The 6,764-nt window shown below is 37.5% G+C and overlaps 1 protein-coding gene across 1 annotated transcript in view; it reads left to right on the forward strand.

Moving 5' to 3' along the window:
* Positions 1–6: 6 nt before the first annotated feature.
* Positions 7–6,764, forward strand: part of LOC105180070 (dnaJ homolog subfamily C GRV2-like) — a 9,552-nt gene continuing 2,794 nt past the window's right edge. The window contains exons 1-7 of the mRNA XM_020691534.1: positions 7–213; positions 1,747–1,869; positions 1,955–2,182; positions 3,541–3,931; positions 4,095–4,575; positions 5,278–5,501; positions 5,604–5,948. The gene's annotated coding sequence lies outside the window, so the exon portion shown is untranslated. The remainder of the gene's footprint in view (positions 214–1,746; positions 1,870–1,954; positions 2,183–3,540; positions 3,932–4,094; positions 4,576–5,277; positions 5,502–5,603; positions 5,949–6,764) is intronic.

Consider the following 6,764-nt stretch of genomic DNA (forward strand, 5'->3'; position numbering starts at 1 on the left):
AATGATACTGTAGTTGAAGGCTTTGTTGATTGTGTAAGGCTTGCATGGGTTGTACAATTGATTATGGTACAGGATGGAAATGACGCAAACGAGGCACTGACAAGTACTTTGTCTAATGATATGAAAAGTGTTTGCTCATGTTTGGACATCATTTTTGCCAATAATGTTTTCCAGTTTTGGCTGGATTAGATCTTTCATACAGCAGCATATCAGGTTGGTGATTAAACTTTCTGCAAGCTAATTTGACACCAGCCGTGGTATTGCAAGCTCCTTTATTTAATTTTAATCAGGCTCTTGACTGGAATGCAAACTTCCTGGTTTCCTGAATCATGACTAGTCCTAAACTGATGTTGTGTCAAAACCCCATTTGTTCTCTGTGGATGAATTCTTTATTTATTGAGTGATTATAAGATTGTGTCCTTCCTTAATGCTCTATCAAATCCGTGCAGTATGTAATATTGTTTTGGGCTTCTACTTCTTTTCTTTTGGGTTTAGCCATCTTTACTTCAGAGCATGTCATTTTCTGTTCTTGCTGCTTCACTAATTTCTTAAAGGAACTGAAAAGAAAGCATGCTTGCCTTGATATACCACCAAACAGAATCACCCGTACAGAGATAGTTATTGTGAAAATTTTAATCCAATCTAAATAAATACATTCGTCTTGGTTTGCTGCCTGTGATTTGTCATGAGCAGCTGGATGATTTCTCTCTCATGCTTGAATGTGATAAATGAAGTGATTCTAAAAGTGCTTGGATAGGAGGGGTGCTCAACGTATTTCTGGGCTTCTCTTTGTAGGAACTGACGTAAATGATCTGATAGCATTTGCTTCCTGCAGGCTCTAAAGACATCAAAGACATATTTTCTACTTTGAAACAGAGTGCTGCGGAACTCATTGGGGGTTTGGACTGCTTGATGCATCAGGTCCGTATCTTCTTATCTTGTTATGTATTTTATAGTGCACCTTAGTTGCACTAAGGCATTTCAGAGTTTGGTTATACATTAGGTGCATGCAGTTCAAATGTACTCACATAACATTTATTTCAGTTGTCTATGTATCTCGGAGAGATTATCCTTTTCTTAATCTATACTGATTTAGTGCTCTTTCAAGTTTTCCTCGCCCATTACTATGAAGGTGTACATTAAATTTATTTTCTTACCTTGACTGAGATTTATTTATGTTTATTACACAAATCGATCCCACTGTACTAATTACATAGGTTAAATACAGTTATATAATGTCAATACAGAGTGAGAAGTGAGAACAAAGAATTGATGGACCCGGTACTCATTTTCTAATAGCGTGGGAACTTCTGTAGGTTCTAGCGTACATGTGGTATATACTATTTTATATTTGCTGATGACCATATAGAAAGAATATGTATTCTTATAGGCTTACCATGAAATTTTGCTTATAGATTTCCTCATGGTATGATTTTTCTGCAAGTGTTCAACCAATTTCTGACAATATGGTTTAAGGTCATCTGCGATTTATTTTTATATGCAAAAGCACTGTAAGTTTCGTATTTATGTGGAGCATGAATCTGCTAGAGCCAAAAATTCCTCCATAAATAAACTAGTATCTGTGTTGGAAAAATGGAATTTTTTATCTACACTTGCTTGCTTTTTCCTTCCTTTTTCATTTTTGATTCTTGTTTTGGTTAGGAAATTTTGAATGCGTCTTTCCTGTTTATGTCATTTTTCTATTTTGTTATTACTGATAATGCAAAGTTCTCTCTGTTTGTGCAGATAGCATATAGCCTTCTATTCTCTCTTGTCATCGCTTTCATATCACATGCTTTGAGCACAGTACCGAACAAAGCGTCTGTCTTGTCCCAGGATGCTTCTTTTAGGCGTGAATTTCATGAGATTGTAAGATAAAACCTTACCTATTTGTTTGACACTGTACCTCTGTCTATGACATTTTGAACCTTACTGGATCCTGTGCTTCTTCCAGGTGATGGTTGCTGGAAATGATGCTGTAGTTGAAGGCTTTGTTGATTGTGTAAGCCTTGCATGGTTTGTACAATTGATTGTGGTACAAGACGGAAATGATGCAAACGAGGCACTGACAAGTACTTTGTCTAATGATATGAAAAGTGTTTGCTCATGTTTGGACATCGTTTTTGCCAATAACGTTTTCCAGTTTTGGCTGGATAAGATCTTTCATACAGCAGCATATCAGGTTGGTGATTAATCTTTGTGCAAGCTAATTTGACACCAGCGGTGGTATTGCAACCTCCTTTATTTAATTTTAATCAGGCTCTTGACTGGAATGCAAACTTCCTGGTTTCCTGAATCATGACTAGCCCTAAACTGATGTTGTGTCAAAACCCCATTTGTTCTCTGTGGCTGAATTCTTTAGTTATTGAGTGATTATAAGATTGTGTTCCTTCCTTAATGCTCTATCAAATCCGTGCAGTATGTAATATTGTTTTGGGCTTCTACGTCTTTTCTTTTGGGTTTAGCCATCTTTACTTCAGAACATGTCATTTTCTGTTCTTGCTGCTTCACTAATTTCTTAAAGGAACTGAACAGAAGGAATGCTTGCCTTGATGTACCACCAAACAGAACCACCCGTACAGAGATAGTTATTGTGAAAATTTTAATCCAAACTAAATAAATACATTCGTCTTGGTTTGCTGATTGTGATTTGTGATGAACAGCTGGATGATTTCTCTCTCATGCTTGAATGTGATAAATGAAGTGATTCTAAAAGAGCTAGGATAGGAGGGGTGCTCAACGTATTTCTGGGCTTCTCTTTGTAGGAACTGACGTAAATGATCTGATAGTGAGTCGAGGATTATGTTGATGGATATGCGAGGGTGGGGTACAGCATTTCCGACTTCTGTTAAAAGAGTTCTAAATTTTGCTTGTACGTATATCTGGTACAAGTTGGTTCAAAAGAATTATGAAGGGCTGTTCATTTTGTTTTTCCCTTCCCTCAATCTTTACTCACTTCAACGAGCAGGCCATTCTTTCACGTACATAAAGCACTGGGCCCCTTAAAGCATTCCTTTGGTTATGAGCTTGGTTACATAAAAGATTGATGTGTGGCACGTAGAGTAAAATAGGATCAGAGCTTTATCCTACAATAAACCGGTTGCCTTGCAAGCCATTTAAAATGGGAGTCAGTTGTCCGGTATTTATGCTTATCGTCACATGAGATGCACATTGGCGACTGATTGAGCAAACAATTGTAGAACGGTCACTGGAATTGTTTCACCTCCTTAAACTAAGATATAGTTTCCTTAGGATATCCACGTGTACTAGTATCCTTAAACTCCTGGTGTTTTAAAGATGCAACTTTTCATATTCTCTTGTGCCTTTTCTTTTCATGGATATTATAACACTTTCACTTTGGAAGTGGGGTGTTCCTTTCTTTGCCTTCCAGAGAGGTTTGAGATGTTTTCGTTTTTTTTCTTTTGTTTTTAAGCTGAACTAGGCAGTGGCTGGATGGTGGCTCCATCAATATGCACATTGTTTCTTAATTTCAGAGCTTTGGTTAATGAACCAAACTCTTCCTCTATTTCTTATGTGCAGGGAATGCTTTCTGGTGAACCGACTATTGTTGATGCTGCTGCTGCTCTGCTGAAAGCTACAGTTACTAGGAACCCAAAAGCAATAATCCGATTCTACAGTACAGGCGCATTTTATTTTGCTCTGGCTTACCCTGGATCTAATTCTTTCAATTGCCCAACTCTTCTCAGTGACTCATGTTTATCAAGCTTTTCATGGTGGTGAGGACGCTGCAGTTTCCTCTTCTCTACCTTTGGCGAAACGAAGTGTTTTGGGCGGCCTCTTACCTGAGTCATTGCTTTATGTACTGGAACGTAGCGGCCCAGTTGCTTTTGCCGCAGCAATGGTTTCTGATTCTGACACTCCTGAGATTATTTGGACACACAAGATGCGAGCAGAAAATTTGATCCGTCAGGTAGCCCTGAATCTGCAACTGGAGTTTGCTACTTGTCTTTCACCCCAAGCATCTTTTGTTAACATTTAGTATTTACATTCTAAAACATGGTGGTAGTTGAGTCATCCTCAATGCAAATAAGTGCTGCATTTAACTCTCATTTTTATTTGATTTGGTTCTTCAGCATCTTGGTGATTCCCCCAGAAATTGTCACAGCATTGTCATTCCTTATATGACTATGCTCCAATGCAACCAGTGACATATCCAGAGCTGAAAGATAAAATGTGGTGTCATCGTTATTATCTCGAAACTTATGTGATGAAATTAGATTTCCTAATTGGCCTATTGTTGAACATGTTGAGTTTTTGCAATCATTGCTAGTAATGTGGAGAGAAGAGTTAACTCGAAGGCCAATGGACCTTTCTGAAGACTTTGCTTGCAAGGTACTAGAGATTTCCATTGATGAAGTATCCAGAGATGACGCCCCTGAAAAACCAAGTTTTGAGTCAGTTGAGGAGATACCTAATATATCAAAGCAGATTGAGTATATTGAGGGAAAAGCTCAAGAGACAGTATAGGAAACTTGCAATGAAGTATCTCCAAACAAAAATCCTGAAGGGAGGGAGAATTTTCTGGCGGTGCAGAAAGCTTATGAGTGCTTGCAGGTATGCCTAATTCCTTGATCCTGTGTGAGGATCTGTCGTTACTCATAACAAACGGAGACTATATGATTAAGCTTGAGAAAAAAAAAAGATCATATAGACAAGGGATCTTATAAGCTGCCAGATCTTATTTCAAATGAATTAGTCGACTTGTTTAGACACCGTTTTCACAATTAAGCTGTTTATTTGACTGGTAGAAAGTGCTCTAAAGGTATTTATGCTGTCAAGATGAGCCAAATGCTTTTTTACACATATAAATGGATATCAGTATTGGTTTTAAATATATCTTGGAACAAGGAAGGACACGGGACTATATATTTATTTAATTCTTAGATATGATACTACCTAAATTTAAGGTGTGGACCAAGAAATAAATTTAAATATATAAATTTAAGTGGCATTTGCGGCAGAGTGAAAATGTAAATCATAGGGCTTTCCTATGAGGTTTGGACTACTTACATATGTTTCCCTTTGGTTTTGTTGCCTCCATCTAATATTTCATTCTGCAATCAGTAAACTTCTTGGAATATGATCAGCAAAGTTGGACAAAATTCCTAAGTTGAACCCTACATATGAGGGTTTTTATGAGGCATGTCTTTGGCCGGAATGCAATCCTCTTTAATTGGTTGTATTTCTTCATATTTGAGTTCCATGTTTCATATTTTCTTTTTAGTGATCTACTGCTTTCTTATTCCTCTTCCTTAGGTGACCATGCAAGGATTGCAAGGTCCCCAGACTTGGAGGTTGTTGCTTCTCTTAAAGGGCCAGTGTATTCTATATAGGCGATATGGGAATGTATTGATGCCATTCAAATATGCTGGATATCCTATGCTCCTAAGTGCCATTACAGTGGACAAGGATGATAACAATTTTCTTTCCTCTGATCGAGCACATCTTCTAGTTGCATCCTCGGAGCTTGTTTGGTTGATGTAAATTCATCATCTGCCTTTAATTTCCATATCATTCTTCTTTAGATAAGTACTTGGTAAATGTACTTTTGCTTATGCTATTTCCACATATTTAACTTTCAGATGCGAGTCTTCACCATTCAATGGTGAAGAGCTTGTGAGAGATGGTGGAATACCTCTTCTTGCAACCCTCCTTTCCCATTGCATGTGTGTGGTCCAGCCAACAACTCCTGCCATTGAACCGTCCGCTACTATTGTTGCTAGCATAATGCGAACCTTTTCAGTTTTGAGTCAGTTTGAAAGTGCGAGAACGGAGATGCTCGAATTTTCAGGATTAGTTGATGACATTGTTCATTGCACTGAACTTGAGCTTGTTCCTGCTGCTATTGATGCTGCCCTGCAGACCATTGCTCACCTTTCTATCTCCTCTGAAATTCAAAATTCCCTTCTGAAGGCTGGTGTGCTGTGGTAAGATAGATCATTATATTGTTATGATTATGCTTTCATCAGTTTTCTAGCATGAGATTCTAGTTTCTGGAAGTTTGCAGAACACTACTGTTTCTGTTATGGATTTCTTGACCGTCCTTTATATTTATCGCTTAACCTGGCTCCAAGTGACATATTAATCAGTGACTTAGCTTCTATTCGTTCATTACTTTTCACTCTTTTGCCCATATAATTCTTCGCAGCTCATATATGGATGTTGAATAATGAAATTACCCATGTTGGTCTATTGATAATGCTCTTTGTGCTCATGTGGATGACTTTGTTGCTGGCATTTTCTCTGTGTCTGTCTGAGCTTGTATAGAAAATTTATTTGCTTGTGAAGGTGGTCATATTTTTATTTTTTTAAATTGAACAAAATGTTGGAACTCTAGTGTTGAAGATGCTTTGTGGTGACTATTCTTTGAATGGCAGTAATGTACTTTTTCTACGTGAAGTGTGAAAAATTAAGCTTTATGAACAATATGAATTTTGAAGCCACTGCATCAGCTGGTACATGACTGTTACATCTTACAAAAACCACTCCGATGTTTCTCAAAAAACTGTCGTACCTTGATGTTATTGTTTTCTCTTGTGGTCTGTTACTTGAATCGAGGTCCATTTACAAACTTGAGGGTTCATAGAGTAATGTTTATTTGTTTGGTACCTTTTGTTGAGTCAATTTGCTTGCGAAGAGAGTCGAACTTTTATTTTAAAATTGAACAAAATCTTGGAACTATTGTGTTGAAGGTACTTTATGGTGACTATTCTTTGAAAGACAAAATTTCTTTATTCTACGGC

The sequence above is a fragment of the Sesamum indicum genome, unplaced genomic scaffold (genome assembly GCF_000512975.1).
Source record: "Sesamum indicum cultivar Zhongzhi No. 13 unplaced genomic scaffold, S_indicum_v1.0 scaffold00308, whole genome shotgun sequence".
In the NCBI taxonomy this organism is placed as follows: domain Eukaryota; kingdom Viridiplantae; phylum Streptophyta; class Magnoliopsida; order Lamiales; family Pedaliaceae; genus Sesamum; species Sesamum indicum.